The following is an 18681-nucleotide window of genomic DNA, read 5'->3' as shown; positions in this document are numbered from 1 at the left end:
CTAGTAATGATAATTATTTTTGGTTTGATTTGTTAAAAAAAATTTGTCTACTGAATCAACTGAAAATGCACAGGCTCTTCCAAAAACACTATTCTACGCACTTGAGAACTTGAGCCTATTTAATCAAAGGCTATAGTAAAGGCTTCTATAGTAAAGCAGCCAATCATCAATTGCAATCAATTCTTTGGGGGACGGACTATATGCTTGGTCTTTATGACAGTTTCTGCAGATTCATTGTTATGAACACACTAGTGTCAGAAAAACTCTCAGCAAATGCAGGTATCACAGACATGAGCAATGTATCTACTAAAAAGCTTGAAAGCTTTATATTTAAACGAACCAACTACACTTATACAAAAAGTTATCTGTTCCATCTGACCTTTTATTAAATTAATTACTGCCTCTATTATTTAAACACACATCACATGACTGCAACCATTGATGTCTGATCACATCCTCCAGAAAAAGTCATAAAGTAGGCCAATGTAATGTAATTATTCTCATATTAAAATACCTATTTGAATTCTGCTGAAGGCATTCAGAATACATGTGCTACCCCGATAAGTCGTCTTTGAGAACGGGTTTCTCAAGCCAGTTGGCGCATTTGACCAGAGGCTCATCTCCTGTTTCCAAAATGCATCACAAACTACTTGAGAAACTGTTTTACTATGATAATTGGTGATGAAAATAAATGATGTTTAATAAGTTGTACTTGTGTTTACTAACTGTTTATTCAGTTAAACATGACTTTTGAACTGTACGCCTACATAAGCATCGAATTAGCATTTTTAATCGCCTTAATCCGATTAAAGTCATAACTGAACTAAACAAAAATGGAATTAAGACATGTGGAGTATGCATATAAGTGGCTTTATTGAAGTAAACACAGCAATTAAACTATTACCGTCATGTAGGACTTTTTTTTTTGCCATATTTTCCAACAAGATCCACACACACGGCTGTCAGTCTAATACCCCAGTTCGTCATGGGTGCATGAACGAAATGTTCATGAGTTAAAGTGAAACTGCTGAACTGCAGTTATACATCCGTGCTAAAATATCAGGGTGAAATCACCACAGTTTATATATATAGACAGTTATTCAGTTATTGTTACTTTTCATCCACCATTCACTTGGAAAACAGCTTTAAGATAGAAGCTGGAGATTTTTCACTGAAATATGAAATATTTTTAAAATAAATATTGTTCCAATTATAATAGCTTTACCAAAAAGTACATTACATTACACTACGTTCAAAAACAGAAAAAAAGTTTATAGAATTATTAAGCATATTGCGTAACTGTGAACTTTATTAACTGTGGACTTAAAACTATGAAAATGTGCTTATTAGGAAATGTACGGCACAGTGGTCAAATATTGTTGTATTTATTTGTGCTTTGGAATTAATTAAATCAAATGAAAATTATACATTTGAATGTGATCTGATCATTACAACAATTAAAAATATACTTGTTTATATTGATCAAGAGTTTGATGTACTATTAGTCCTCACAGTTTTACATAATCTCTTCACATTTTCAACCCTAGATCTCTATTGGACCATCCAGAGAAGAAAAGGGAAACTGCTTTAACTTTTAGAGCCATTCAGTATATGAGCTAAACTTTACTCAAGCTACATAGACTTTAAAGACCTCTGGACCAGATTAGACCCTCTAATTGATGTAACAGCTAGAGTGGTTTCCCAAAGGAAGACTTTAAGGAATATTCCAGGTTCAATACAAGTTAAGCTCATTCGCTAGATGTTGCAGTATAATGATGATTACAACAAGAATTAATATTAATTTGTGTCATTTTATTTAAACACAAGAGTCAAAGATAAATGTATATTATACATTTTATAAAAGCTTTGGGGTTTTATGATTAATAATAAAATAAATTTAAATGTTTTTTAAGTATAAAATTTTAAATCTGTTTTACATGCAGTGCAAAATGAAAAAAATATACTCATTACCAATATATTTAAATTATTAATAAGAATGATTAATAATGCATGTATAAAAAACAAATGGTAACACATTTACTAAGATTTCTTAATGAACATCAAACAAGTCACATGGATTTGACACAAGTCATGTGACTGAATAATCAAATTTTATATGACAGCAGAAATTCTGAATTACAAATTTTTACTTTATTTTAATTTCATTTTCAATCAAAAACAAGCTATTTGTACCTTTGTGGGGTTTATTTAAAATGAAAGACACACAGAATACCCCATTTAAACATGTCAAACTAAGCTTTTTTTGCACTGTAACTGAAGATCATCAGTAAAAACTGTACCTTTTCTCAACAGGGAACACCAGCAACAATGAAGAATGCATAATTATACGGTGTCTTGGCTTTGCAAACAAACATAGTTGTTATAATGAAAGTCGATGTGTCAAAAACAGCCACAAACATGATAAAAGGGTAATAAATTTGCCCAGAGTGTATCGTTTTCCAAAGCCTTTTCCCAAAATGTGTGTCAAAATAATGTTTTTCCTAAAAATCATTCCGTTTGCTGAAACATTTGCCAAGCTAAGACTTAAAATCGCTCCGGTGTGGATAAAAACAGTTTATTTAGTTGTTGCTTAAGAAGCTTCATACTCAAACATTTTAAAGGAAGTGGAAATAATAAATAATAATTATTAGGCCACAAATCTGCCAACTGAGCAAAACTTGTATTAAACTTTTGTACAGTATATGTTTTTTTTTTTTTTTTGTTATTTAAATTTGATATCCTCAAATAATACTAACATTAAGTCAAAACCAAAGCAGCTAATATTCATAGTGGGATTACGTTTTATTCAGTCACAAAAGTCTCAGGTATAGTTCAGTGCTTTTGTTACAACTCAACATGAGCTGTGAAGTTTATCAAAGTCTGTCAGAAGCTCTCCATTTCTCACCTATTGAACCTCCAGTCTGAAATAGGTTTCACCTTTGTGACATTACTGGCATAAATCCTCACATCCCGTGAAGGCTGTCTGCAAGTGACTTCAGTGGCCGTCATAAAGTGAAACAGACAGTCTTAATTGCTGTTCCAGACTCAAGGAAACGGGACTAAAATATTTGCATAATTTCACAGAAGGCTGAGGAAATTGCTAAAACATGTGAGCCAGAGTCCGTGTGCAACCCAATACCTGTTCAGCCTGGCTCTTGGGTGCCACCCAGTGCTGAATGTGCCAAGAAGAAGGGCACGTGTACGAGTGTGTGCGTCCAATCAGAAGGGAAAAGGTCATGGGCTGATCTTATCTTGCCTCTCTCCCACAATCCCGAGCGAGAGCCTGTCAAAGCTGCACCACAGCCTGCGTATTCAATATTCAATGCACTGAGAGTGTTGCGTTTCTTATTTGGTGACATTTTAGATTTACTGCTGAGATTGTGTTGGGTTTCACTCGTAATTCGTTAAGCTGATGTCCAATGTTTGTTGGACTGCCTTCTTTCTTACCTTTTAATATCTTTTTTTCTTAGATAACATATCAAATAGATGTGTTATTCCCTCTGAAATAATATATATATATATATATTTATATATATATATATATATATATATATATATATATATATATATATATATATATATATATATATATATWTWTATATATATATATATATATATATATATATATATATATATATATATATATATATATTAGTATTGATTAATTAATTAATTAATTTGTTTTTTTATTTATGTATTTTTGTGTGTGTGTGTGTGTGTTTTTTATGCAAATATGTGTGGGGTAAAAAAAAAAAAAAAAAAAGCGTTTTGGGGCCTGACTAAGTTGGAAAGCAATTTTAGTCATAAAGATTTGAACACATTTAAATTTGTTGGTATTTACTATAAAAAAAGGTATTTTTCTGTGATAAGATCAAAATTTTACGACTTTTACCCACATGTGGGTAGACAGTAAGTTTTTTATTGTAACATATTGCAACCTCTATTTGTGAACAGTATATGAACAATATAACTATGTAAATGCACATTATCACAATTATCATTCTATAATCAAACTTAACAAAACTGAATAAATGTGAATTCATATAGTTGATGTCAGAATTATTAGCCACCCAGAATTATTAGCCCCCTTGTAAATTTTTCCCTAATTTCTGTTTAACAAAGAGCAGATTTTATTTATGTTTTTATGATTTTATTTATTATTTATGATCCCTGTGACCAATTGAATGAAATACGTACTGTAAATCACTGTACTTTTGGAGGTACCTTCATTTTTACTGTAAAAAAATGAATGTACCTCCAAATTTACTGTAAATTTGGAGGTACATTCATTCGATAAACAGCATTTGTATCCCAGTGACACACAGAGTTCTGCCATGGCTGTTCGCCCACAGTCTTTTCTTTTCCCACACAGACGCAGACAGACGTGGGCGAAAGGCACAGCTGAGCGCAGTAATTAAGCCCACATCGGACATGTGGAAAAGGCATCGAGACGGAGAGTCCTTGAGGAGCACATATGAACACTTAATATGGATCTATAGGGAGACACAAGTCATACAGATAACGGCCATTCTGAGATAATGCTAACAGTTTGTCACCTTGTAAAGGGGTGTATATGCTGGGAACAGTATATGAACTTTTGAAAGAATTTTCAAACGTTAAAGGTGCAGTAGGTGATTGTCTTCAGAAACATTTGTTGTTATACTGGTTAAAATATCTTCACATTTCAATAGTAATGATTAAAGTAAAGGATCTAAATGTATTAATATGTATTTTTAATTTCTGGGAGGCATTAGACTTTAAAATGTTGTCTAATAGTCAGGCCGTCAATTCGTATAATTATAATAAATAGCCCAAACTGTCTGTCAACAAATGTAGATTTGTACATCTGTGCAACCTTTCACACAGATTGGCCGTTTGTGCGTGCACATGCGCCACGTTCACGTCCACACAAGAGAGTGACAGCAGTAAAAGCAAATGCTGAATCAAAAGTTGTTAAAATCCTGAATCAATATTTTAAAAACACGGCTTCACAGGGCTTGTTGTTGTTGTTTTTTTTTAAATAAATGGTCATTTCAAATAAATAACAAGGTTTTACAAAATAATAAAAAGCTGCATCTAAAATCATATTCTTCCACACTATAAAGTTGGTAAAAAAAAAACAGTATGAGGCAAGTAGTATATCCGAATTCATAGTATTCAAAAAACAGTATGGGAGAACTACCCAACTGACGCAACTGACGTGGGTAAACCATGTAATAATGACAAATGGCTGATGTAGTATACATTCCAGTTCCTTTGATACTACTCACATTCATTCTATATAGAAAGTACTTTTCTAACTGTTGTATTTTAAATTTCAAATGTAGTACATACTCAAGTAGTAGGCCATTTCAGATGCAGCCAAAGTAAAAAAAATGTAAAAAATAAACAGTTTTTTTTATTTGTTTCCATACTGATAGGTGAGTGGTTGCCAAGCAACAGTCACAGCCATATTTTTGTAAGGTATTTTAGAGAAACACTGTAGAATATACAAGACATGTCACTTATATAGATTTAAATACGCAAAAGTGTAATGGTCAATACTGTAAATGAAACCTTGCCTACAAGTACAGGAGCCAATCATTAATCACTATAGACTGACGTATCTTCAGGGCAGAAGGTCGGATCAAACGTGTGCTTTTACGACAGGTTGTGTGGTCAACAAACACACTGGCAACTACTCAAACGCCCACAAACTTGTAAACAAAGAGTCGCTGTCATTTCTGGAGGAGATTCGCCATCAAGACCAAGTTGTGGATTACTTCAGAGCAGCGCGATCTGATGAAGCATTATCCAGAGGATGATAATGTGTAACACAGCCATAAAAAAGGTTGGTGTCGTGATCTTGTTCTTTTCAAGTTCGCATGCGCATTACCTCAGGCACTGTGGAAAAATACTGATTTTGTTTTGATTTGAACGTTTAGAAAATAAATGTATGAGACAGTTGTTAATTAATTTTTATTAGGGATTCCATATATGTCCTGTAATCACAAGCTTGGCACAAAGTTTTGGAGAATTTGATGTTTCCCCACTTAGACAGATAGCCTGAGCATACTGCCCAAGAGGCATTTCAGAGATGGCCACAGAGTGGCCCGTGGCCCATTTATGGTCCTCCCCCTCCTCCTCCCTCCCGCCCACAACTGACATCAAAAATATGACAAGATTCAGCCACCCAAACCAAATTTTTTTGAATCACTATCATTATTGTGCTGTCGCGAATAGCCACACATGTAGATTCTTTTTCATAATCTATATTTGTAGCCTTCATTTGTAGCCACACACATGCAGATTATTTCTGTGGCAGATTTAAACGTTGAAATAAGTCTGCATAAGAGCTCTATTTTTACAAAAGCTCTATCAAGGGTCATTTGATTATGATCAGTTGTACTATACCTATATTTTGTAAAAAATAAAATAAAATAAAATGTATGGCTTACATGTTATGCTGATTGTGTACAAATATAATTTTGCTAATATTCGATTCAGGTGGTCTCATTTAATAATTGTTTAGAAAGATACAAAAAAAAAAAAGAACAGTTGCCGGTATAGTTACCCAAACTGTTTCTACTGTTTTTAAGCTCTCTGTTAAACTTTTGGAAAAGCAACAATTGGTTGTAACAGAATAATAGCTAATATTATTAGCATTATTATGACTGTTTAAATGTCAAAATGCTAATATAAACAGCCACAGATATATTTCAGCAGTTGTGTGAAGCAAAAAACGTGCTGATTTGTTGATTTGTGACAGGTAATGCTTGAATTATAAACACCATGTGCACTATGTTGCCCAAGATGCACCAATTACGTCAATTTTTCTTGTGCTTGAAATGTTAAAATGGCCCTTCTATGAATTGTCAGCCACTGAAATGGCCCCCGCCAATTTTTGTTTGAAACCCCTGCCTTAAAGGGACTTTGTTTTAGAACAGTTTTAAGTACTAATCTTTTCATCATTTATTTTAGATTACATTCAATAATAAAACTGCTACTTTCAAATAAATACAGCCTCAGTGAAAAGCTTCTATTTAACACTTGCCAAAACTTTTAATTAACAAAGTAAATATAATAACGAATGTTTAAAGTATATAACATGGGGAACTGTATTATTTAATAGGAAAATATCATTTGCTTAAGTTTTTTTTTTTTTTTTTTTGGAATTGAGAACACATTAGCAAGCACAGCTGAGTGCAGTAATTAAGCCCACATCGGACATGTGGAAAAGGCATTGAGATGGAGAGTCCTTGAGGAGCACATATGAACACTTCATATGGATCTATAGGGAGACACAAGTCGTACAGATACCAGCCATTCTGAGATAATGCTAACAGTTTGTCACCTTGTTAAGTGAGAAAAAAAAAGCTGTCATGAACTATGGGAGAGTTTAGTGTCTTTTTGTTTGCCATTGGAGGACCAAAGGGCAGTGAATGGAGCAGCAATTTCTACAATCTGGGGAACTGGTGAATTGTGGGGTATTAAATAGAGGGTGAGGTTTGTCTAAACCCCTCTAGATTGTTAACATAAATCTGCAGTTAATGTTTTGAGGTATTTTGGGTTTTGGGCCATGTTCATGGGAATTAATTTTTCCTCAAAAAAAGGGTAGTTTGAAAGTGAAGCCTGAACAAATAATACTATATGTACTAGTGATCAGAAATATACTGGATAGGAATCAGTTTATAATGCATATAAAATGCAATTCAATAATATAATAAAATTTATTTGGATTTTAATATTTTTTCAGATAAATAACTTAATTTTTGGATGAAATATTTTTTTTATTAATTTTGTCTACTGAAATAGCTAATGAAGTAAATAAGGTCTCATCCCCAAAATAATCTCTCTTTGTCTCGTCATGCATGGCCTTGCTGGTCATTTCTTTATTAACTATCAGTCGGTCGAGGTTGTGAATCAGCCTTGGACCTTTTTGTTTGTCTCTTTCTGCACCAGTTGCTGGGCAAACAGTCAGTCATCTCTGCTCACTCATCCCCTGACTCGAGCTTTGATCTGAAGACCCCTGAGGGCCCCCAAGGTCCCACACCAGAGTGGAGGTCAGAGGCCTCTGTCCATCCTGCACTTTCCACAGAAACTACACAGGGCAAACAACACCCCAGCTACTGTTAAAACACATCACTTTGACACAAACCTACACACAAACCAGTTGGAAATTTGTTCGTGTTCATTGAAACAGAAAACATGACTTTGTGTTTCTTTACACTGACTGTATTTTATTTCATTAGAATTTACATAAGTTTTAGCAAAAGATTAAGGAACAGTTATAATGTTTTCATCCAAAAACTGGACATTTTTTATGCTTTTTGCACTATGATATGTAACAAACATCAATATTTGCTTTTAATGCACTTTATTTTAAAACTGTTTTAATAACAGTTTGTGTTTGGTGCATAGAATCACAAGGTCTTTATAAATTGAACTGAACAATAATTGAACAACTCCCAATAAATAAATGAATCATGTTGTTATGGCTACAGCTGGAGACTTTATTGTTGATTGGTTAAATTGCAGGAGGGAAATCGAAAAGTAATTTTATATTTAAAGTAATTTACCTGACTTTCTACCAAAGTCAACTCTTCAGCCTGCTCCATATAACAAGTTTTACTGCCATGTTGCCCTTTAATTTTTAGCCCACAAATGTTTAAAAAATAATAATAATAAAACAATAATAATAATAATAATGATAACAAATAATAATAATAATAATAATGTTGTGTAAAATAAATAATCTTACATACCATCAGTTTTGAGGGTATCTATTTCATGCAATAGCCAGAAATGTGCTAAGAATAAGGGGCTCGTCTGGGATTGACTTCTGTAGAAACAGCAAGTGAACATTTTGAAATAGCATGACAAAAACAATATTTTCTAGTAAAAGATTCTAACCCCCCAGCCTCCTCCAAAAAAGGAAAGAAATGTTTTTTTTTTTGTTTGTTTTAAGATGCTTACATTAAAGTGTTTAAAAAAAAAGTTTTACCATGTTAATGAGTTGTAATAGTGATAGTTAACTGCTTAGCATTCTATTATATAAGCTTTGAATTGCTTACATTTTACTCCATTATCACAATATGTGTTAAAAAGCAATTAAAGTAGTTGGTATTGGTTTGTTTCTGTAGTGTTGGAGTTTTGTTAAAATCTAAGTAGCGAGTGAACATAGTTAGCTTTCGTCCCACACGACTAATTTTTCCCTGTCCAGGTGTCCTGATGATAAAGATGAACGTCTTTAGTTGACAGTTGACACCAATGATTCATGGCCAACTTAAAGTAGGTGACAAATATCTAAGTTACTACATCAGTGGTGAATTACAGGCTAATTTAATCTACATATGGCAATATTTGTGTCGCCGCTTGGGTAGAACCCTAATTTTGCGGTTAGAAGCTGTCATCAAATTCCTCTGGTCAGGTTACCACCGTTACCACAAAGACAATGGGAAACTAAAAAAAAAAAACATCCCATCTTGTAGGATTATGAGACACTAATCAGGCTAATCCAGACAGCTCCTGAATTCCCACACAGGTAGAAATCGCACACCTTTGGCCCGACAGAAATGTCCACATGCAGACACACTCGTGTGACACACTCAGACATCAGCGCCTGCTCTTTTGAAGTCAGTATAATTAACAGGCCATCCGATACACTATCAGCCCAAGAGGCTTCTGGTCTCAGAGGCACGTAGCAGATCCATCAAAGGTTGCTAACTGGTTGTACTGTCAGTGGTCTCAAACGCTTGCATTGTGATCCTTCCAGGCCCGAAAGATACCTCCAGTAGAATTTGGGGTCACAATAAATGAAAATGTCTACATTTTTACTTTATGTCTAAATATCCTTTTTTATTACATTCTACTACCCTACAGAAGCCACAGAAGATACTTAAATGTTCCCCAGGAAACAAAGAAGGTTACATTTGCCCTGATCTTCAAATTCCAAATGTTTTCTCCCCAAGTGTTTGAACATTTAGTAACAGTTATATACAGTTGAAGTCAGAATTATTAACCCCTCTAATTTTTTTAGCCCACTCATTTATTTTTCCTCGCCATTTTCAGTTTAATGAGAAAATTCTCATCACATTTCTAAACACAAATTTCTAAACCTTGCTCTGTTAAACATCATTTATTAATTTTCTTTTCGGATTAGTCCCTTTATTAATCCAATGAACTTATCCAGATCGTATTCACACAGCGGATGCCCTTACAGCTGCAACCCATCTTTTGGAAACATCCACACACACTCATTAACACACATACACTACGGACAATTTAGCTTACCCAATTCACCTGTAACCCATGTCCTTGGACTGTGGGGGAAACCGGAGCACCCGTAGGAAACCCACACGAATGCTAGGAGAACATGCAAACAGCTGGGACTAGAATCAGCAACCTTCTTGTTGTGAGGCAACAGCGCAAACCACTGAGCCACCTGTCAGCACTGATTTAACAGCAATGCTTTTTTCATTTAAATAATACTGTTTATGTTTTTACCCATTTTAGATTATGGTGACATTAATTAAATCCATACTTCATTATTTAAAAGATTGTTCAGTGTTTATCATGCTTCATTATGTTTCATTTCTAATGCTTGCTCACATGCTAGTCATTGTATGCTGTACAAAAGCTTTGTCCTCCTTAAATCAAAGAAATAAATAACATATGTTGCTGTTTATTGTAAAAGCATTGTGGGATATGCTTCCAAAATATGCTTCAAATCTTTTTATTCACTCAGAAAAAAAACAATTCTACCAGATTTTCAACTGGGATTCAATTAGAAGTACCAGCAACGCATTTAGAAGACGGAAAATCACCATTCTATTATTATGTTCCCGACTTATAAAATTATTTTAAGAATAATACTCTACTAGAAGTCATTTAAGCATACATATTGCAGTGTGTAATGAGTTACCCTTGTTGTTTTAATTAAAAGCAAAGTTGACTTATGATCTTTGCTTTGTTTTTTTGCTAGAGATTTGTTCATTTTGTCCTGAATAATAAAGAATAAATAAGATAATAAAGTACATAAAGGGGTCATTTGTCATTAATTTGTTCATTTTCTTCTCGGCATAGTCCCTTTATTAATCTGGGGTCCCCACAGCGGAATGAACCTCCGTCTTATCCAGCATATGTTTTACGCAGCGGATGCCCTTCCAGCTGCAACCTGTCACTGGAACATCAATACACACTCATTTACACACACTACAGCGAATTTAGCTTATTCAATTTACCTAAAGAGCATGTCTTTGGACTTGTATGGAAACCGGAGCACCTGGAGGAAACCCACACAAACACAGGGAGAACATGCAAACTCCACACAAAAACTGGACCAGCCGAAGCTCGAACCAGCAACCTTTTTGTTGTGAATCGATTGTGCTACCCACTGTGACGCTGGGGTCATTTTTATGACTTGCTATTATTTTCTTTTGTAAACTACAGTATATGTTAAAAAAGCAAATCCTCTTACTCAGGTCTACTAAATAATAGCCAAATGATGAACAATAACATCAATTTTGTATGAATGCCTCTTGTTTTGCTAGACTAATTATTTTGGTGGATTCTGCCAGGCGTATATAAACTTTTGACTTCAACTGTACGTTGAACATATCGCATGATGTTTATTGCATTGAGCTGTAGTCTGTGATGAGTTATTCATGGCAATGTGTGAATAAAAGATGATGGCCTGCAAACTGGTGCATGTCACACAAATGTTAATGAGACAGACGTACAGCTGATGACTCACAAAATGCATAATGGAGGACAATGACCGTCTACACCGAGGTGAGACTGACCTGGATAATATAGACAACGTATCCGGTCACAGTGTTGGTTTGGCTGAGCTAAATGAACAGTGAGGCATATGATAATTGAAATTGGCTGTTGATTTGTGCTGTTTACAGGGCATTTTTATGTGATTGCTTATGTACAGGTTGTTCTGCATTCTCTATTTACTGTTCAAAAGATATGCCCCAAATGTATCTATTATTCTGACATGAGTAAAATAAAATAAGATGAAATAGTGACATGGTGGCTTAGTGGTTAGCACTATCACCTTAAAGCAAGAAGGTTGTCGGTTCGAGCCCCAGCTAGGACAATTGGCACTTCTGTGTGGAGTTTGCATGTTGTCCTCGTTTGTTCGCGTGGGTTTCCTTCAGGTGTTCCGGTTTTCCCTAAAGTCCAAAGACATGCAGCATAGGTGAATTAAATAAACTAAATTGGCTGTAATGTGTGAGAGATTGTATGGATGTTTCCTAGTACTGGGTTGCAGCTGAAAGGATATCGTCTGCGTAAAATATATGCTGGATGAGTTGACAGTTCATTACGCTCTGGAGACCCCCCGAGGAATTAAGGGACTAGGTCGAAGTTAAATAAAATAAAAGATCTGTCTCAGGAAACAGATACTAAAACATTTATTCAGCAATTCAGTTTAGAGATGCTTATTTTTCTATTTATCAAAAAAAAAAATATTCACAAATGTTTTACCAGAAATATTAAAGGATCAGTTTACCCCAAATGTGATTATTATGTTATTATGTTGATCCAATTCCTTGTGATCTTTGTTTACCTTCAGAACACAATATATTTTAGAGCTTATATATTTCAAATCTGAGAGAGCTCCCTCACCCTCCTTAGACAGTAACATTCACAAGTAATTCAAAGAAAAAGAACCAAAATCAAAACATTGAAATGTCAAAGCATTTTAGGCAATTTCAGTAATTCAATTGTAATCACCTGAAGGTCCAAGAAAACTTTTGTGCAGGCAAATGACAAAAAAAAAATAAAATAATAATAATAATAATAATAATAATAATAATAATAATAATAATAATAATAATTTAATTAATAAAGTATGACTTTTGTCTCACCAGGGGCCTGTTTCAGTAAGGAGGTTCAAACAACTCAGAGTTTAAACCTTATTTACCGAGAGATTAAAAACAAAGTTAAAAAAAAAGTTTTCGGTTTCAGAACAGCAGATCTGAGTTGGGTCAATCAGCTTTGAGTAGACCAACTTAGAGTTCAGCGCGTGCTCCATGACTATAACAAGGCATTATCAATAGAGTGCAGATATTACGACTATTATATACTATATACTATGGCAACATCTGAAAAAAAGAGATCCCTATTTCTTTCTCCAGCTCAACTTGATCTGCTCATGCATAGTTATAGCAAATATGAGCAATTATTTTAAAAAGCCACACCACTGCATCAGTCAGAGACAGTTAGCATGGGGAAACAGCTGCTTAAGTTAATGCATACAGTAAGTTTACATTTAAAGTATTTAAATATTTAAGTTGAATAAAATAAGTAATGTAATGTGTGTTGTTTATAAAATCATTACACACGTTTCCACTTTTATACACGTTGATCAGTTTTAATAGATTTAACAGTGCACTTGTGTGTCTGCCTTTTTTATTGATCAAGCGATAGAGGTTGATATGACATTTAGAATGTAAGCAGAACTAATCCTAATTAATCTAGGCTACTTGTCCCTGCTGAAGGTCAGTGAATTTAAGCTTTATTTATTAAAAAAGGACAAGCCATTCTCGTACGCGACTTTGTTCTGTGTGTGACTATAATGTCAATAGCTATGTTTCCATCCACTAATATTAATTAAATTTATGTGCAAAACTGGAATAATCGCATATAAGATGTGCGATTAAAGCAGTGTTTCCATCCAATGAGTCAAAGAGAACAAAATCGCCACTTCCTGATTAAACGGGTGCCAAAAATCCACTGTAAAAGCAGAATTTAATGCCGTAGAAGAAGCTGCGGCAGAGTCAATCTTACCTTAAATGTAGGCCTACTTGCACCTCAGAAGACAATGCTGACAAACCATGAACGCGTGGGAGCGTTTGAAGCCATGAGACGTGGAGAACAGACGCTCTTGACACGCTCCAGACGCTCTAAAGGTCATTAATAATATAATACCATTATTACTTAAACAGTTCAGGATTTTTAGAATGAATGAGCAAAACAACATTTAAGATGTGTTAGTGTGCTCAGTCTGCTGGTTTGTCCATTCACACACATTTTCATCATTAAATAATAAACCTTTTTTTAATGCACATACTGTAATTTGTTTAGTGAAAGTGTTTATCATAGTATATGCGCATCTTTTCTATCGAATAATAGTTTATCCTACTCAGTAAAGCATAGGTTTTTATATGTTTTTTTTTCCAAAGTTATGTGCATCATGATGTTTTCATCAATCGTTTTTATGCGCATCTCCAAAGTGAGCATTAAAATAGGTGGATGGAAACGTAAGGCTAAGGCGAGAAAAACCACTTCGTCTTTAAAAAAAAAGGTGAGAAGACCGACAGAAACTCCGAGTGTAGAGAATTTAACCTGCTCCTGACCAGGTAAGGTTCACTGAGTAAGTTACCACAGTAACTGACTCAGAGTTAAAGTTACCTCTCCTTCAGAAACAGGTTTGACTTACCCTGCTTTCTCAACTTTAACAAACCTGCCATTTGAAACGGAAAACCCAGAGTTTCTCTCATATCAGGGTTAAAATCAGTTTTCACTTAGCATCTGAATTTCTTGTATAACAGCATGATAAATAGTCCTTACAAAGAGACAAAGTTATATTTGTATTCATTTTACACAGACCTTAGTCAGCTCCAAGACAGTTTGTTGTACAAATGACTTTAATTTCACTTTATAAAACTTGGGACTCTAAATCGAAGAGTTTAATGGTATAAGTCATGATTCAACACATGACTAGGGTTAGAAATTATGTTCCTTGCCAGCCTTGTAAGCTTCTTATACAAACGATCATAAAATTTCAAAAGATGCTTTCACTGGAAAATCCAAAAAGTTAAGGCAACTCAAACTATAAACCATTCATGTTCAAAAACTAATCCCAATGGGTGCTGTGAACCTTATCCATATGAGTAAATTAAGCATTTTGAGCACAGTAAAACCCAATAAATGAAGATAACTCAAACCAAATGAGTACAGTAAAACCAAATAAGGCAACTCAAACTGTTTGAGGAAAATGGCTACAAACCATTTGGAGTAAAAAAAAAAGAAAGAAAAAAAAACTCATAGTTGAAGTCAGAATTATTAGACCCCTTTGAGTTTGTTTTTGTTTTTATATATTTCCCAAATGATGTTTAACAGGGCAAGGAAATTTTTACAGTACATCTGATAATATTTTCTCTTCTGGAGAAAGTTTTATTTGTTTTATTTTGGCTAGAATAAAAGCAGTTATTTTTAAAACACCATTTTAAGCTCAAGATTGTTAGCTCCTTTAAGCTATTTTTTTTTCGATGTTCTCCAGAACAAACCATCATTATACAATAACTTGCCCAATTACATTAACCTGCCTATAACCTAGTTAAGCCTTTACATGTCACTTTAAGCTGCATAGAAGTGTCGTGGAAAAATATCTAGCAAAATATTATTTACTGTTATGATGGCAAAGAAAAAATAAATTAGTTATTAGAAAGGAGCTAGCAAAACTGTTAGGTTTAAAGATATGTTGAAAAAAATTCTCTGTTAAAAAGAAATTATCGGAAAAAATAAACAGGGGGGCTAATAATTCTGACTAACTTAAATGGAGTAAGTTCACAGTACTCATATACAGTTGAAGTAATGAGGTATTTATTTACACATTACCTTCTATATGGAGTTAAAAACTTTTCAAATGAGTAGAATTAACTTTCAGTAAATTTTTGTTAAATAGTATAATTTCAGTAAATTACGAGTAAACCACACATTTAATCTGTTAAAGGTGACTGTTGGGTTGTACAGTGTACTACCTTTTAACAGATTTTAATCTGGTTCATCAGCTTATTTTTTAAGATTCACAGACAGACTCATATCATACAGAATAACAATACTGCAGAACACTCAAGTATAGACAAAAAAAAAGTTAAAGAATCTTTATCGATGCTCCAAACGATCTAAAACGATGCAAAAAATAAAAATAAAAAAAAAGATTCGATTTACCTTGTTACACACACCATCGATATGATCTTCCATGAAACCGTGTTGTCTATTATTACACCCAAATACTTACTTTTGTCAACTTATCTAATGTTCATATTATGTACAGTATAACTACAGGGTGTTTAGAGCCATCAGACGTTGTGGACCTGGACACGATTTCCTCAGATTTTTCTAGGTTAAATCACAATTAATTCTATTGTGCGTGCCGTGCCACAGAAAGTAATGAAGCATTTAACAATTAACTGCATATTTTTTTAATAGAAAGTTAGCAAATTTTTAATATATATATATATATATATATATATATATATATATATATATATATATATATATATATATATATATATATATATATATATATATATATATATATATATATATATATATATATATTAGATTATTTGAGCAAGCAGGAATACAAAAAAAGTGTATTTGTGGTACTTTCTTATTCATTGTCAAGACATTCGTTGCTGAGAAAACTAGAAAATTTAAAATCTGTCTATCGAATGTGGTATACACTGATGTCTGATGTGCAGTGGAAGGCATGCGTGAACAAAGTTGTTTCATATTTGTTGTTGTTTTTTTGGGGGGTTTTTTGACACATTGAAGTGTTCTTTGAGCTTCATATGATTAGTTGAAGTAACATAGACTGAAAGTTGAAAATGTTCAATACTTTTTAGAGAGGAAAAAGAAATTAAAAGGCTGAATTCTTTTGTGATGATGATCTGTGCATATGCACATTTGGACATCGTTAGCAGATAAAGAACTAGTGTAATACCCATAAGTGAGTTTATAATATACAAGCCCACAGTACCAAAAGTAATCATAGAAACCCCTAACTTTGAAATGTATGATTGTTTATGGTATGTTAATATCAAGTCAAACATTGACCAGTCTTCAATTTTGCTATGATTTTCATCTCATCAGAAGCTGGAATTTTGATTTGTCTATTGTACTGGTTAAGTTTTAAGTATGTGTATACTTTTTCATTGTCGGTTTGTTTAAGAGTGAAACTTTTAAACTGAGTCACTCATTTGATTTAAAGTACTGAAATTGAGTAATTATAATAATTCATTTGTCAAACACAATCTCATCGGACAACACATTGCACCTGATATCCGTGAAATCTCTCTGATGCGGTCACTAAAAGTTCACAGTGGAGAAAAACAAAACGCTGAATTAGCGTCCTAGCTGTTTAGACATCTCTGTCAAGACGTATGACAGAAAATTTCTTTCTTTTGAAGTCACAGTTCATTCCTAACCTGCCAAAATAAGACCGATGGTTAAGGGGGAGAAAATTAGCAGGAAATTTATTTTTGTTCTCCAAATAGATTGGTGGGAATTTGATGTAAGGTTGCGTCATTGATTTAATTAACCACAGAGGTGGTCAGAACCATTAAATAAAACCACTACGTCACCAATAAGTAATATGCATGTGTGAGACCTCATTGTAACCAAATGACTACTGAGGAACTCATGACTAGCAAGTCCTATGTTTGATGTGGTGGACACAGCCAAAGGCTAAACCATGAATCTGACAAAAGATAAGAGCGAGAGAGGAAAAAAAGGGTTAAATCCACATTAACAGGTGTGACACACCTTTGTTATCATCTCTGAAGTTCACAACGGACTCGTAGACAAAGGCCAGAGCTCCATGGGCCCATTGTAGCCTACAGAACAATACGGTGACTGTGACTTAGTAATCCCTATGGAGCGCTGACAGCTCAGGCCTGAAGCCACACTGGGCCTCATCTTCACTTAGAGAGCAGTGTCTGTGAACCACGGCGATGGGAACAGGGAGTATTTATAGTAGCCAGAATCTTGCCAAAAGCGGGGAACCAAAAGCCATTGTGGGAGGAAAAAAATATTATCCCCATTGTCATCCTGTGGCCGTCATTGTATCGTCACTTGATGGATGAGAAAATATGTGTCTGGAGGGGAAATGGCTCACTGCTTGAAAGCTTTTCAGGAGATGTTTGTAATGAAACTGGCCCATAAAGAAGAGAAAGAAACACAGTTCGGGTTTCATAAAGCAGGTGTCTGTCGGATTTGACGCACCTCACCCTTCCTGGACGTACCTGTGTCTTATTAATGACTGCAAAAACATCTTGGTTTCAGGGTTGGGCAATGGTTCAAGAGCTAGCTTTGGAATTCGAATTGATGGCCAAAACACACTGGAAGCTAAACTGGAATTTAATTCCAAATTAAAGGGATAGTTTATATAAAAATAAAATCTGTTATTATTTACTCACCCTTCACTTTCTATTGAAAACAAAAGATGATCTTGAAAACTAGTAACCATTGACTTCTAGTACTGTATTTGTTTTTTCCTAATGTGCCAATGCTTACCGGCTTCCAACATTGTCCAATATATATTCCTTTGTGAAAATGGAAGTAAATTTTCATTTTGGGGTAAACTAGTGCATCTATTTAAAAGAACTGGAAAGTTACTATTCAGAGTAGCCTATTTTGACAGGTATACAGGAAATTAAGTATCCTGACAACTTAATCCATAAATTTGGTAAATAATTATATATAAATGAAACGGATACTTTAAGCAAAAATGAAAATGATAATTTACTCACCCTCATGTTTTCTTAAGCTTGTATGAAATTCTTTCCTTCTGTGGAACAAAAGAGTACATTTTTATTAGTTAAGGTAATATGAATGATGGGTGAATACATTCCTGGATAAAACATTTAACACACATTAAAATCTCATCTGAAATATTTGGAA

At 33.9% G+C, this 18681-nt stretch overlaps 1 protein-coding gene across 11 annotated transcripts in view; it reads right to left on the bottom strand.

Moving 5' to 3' along the window:
- The window catches only part of eya1 (EYA transcriptional coactivator and phosphatase 1), a 269107-nt gene that overhangs the window by 243761 nt on the left and 6665 nt on the right, over positions 1-18681 (bottom strand). For all 11 annotated transcript variants that reach the window (XM_073939994.1, XM_073939993.1, XM_073939996.1 and 8 more), the window contains exon 2: positions 18531-18568. The gene's annotated coding sequence lies outside the window, so the exon portion shown is untranslated. The remainder of the gene's footprint in view (positions 1-18530; positions 18569-18681) is intronic.

This window comes from Danio rerio, chromosome 24 (assembly GCF_049306965.1).
Source record: "Danio rerio strain Tuebingen ecotype United States chromosome 24, GRCz12tu, whole genome shotgun sequence".
Taxonomy (NCBI): Eukaryota; Metazoa; Chordata; class Actinopteri; order Cypriniformes; family Danionidae; genus Danio; species Danio rerio.
The sequence above is the reverse complement of the archived record's forward strand: the minus strand, read 5'-3'. Positions and strand labels throughout refer to the sequence as shown.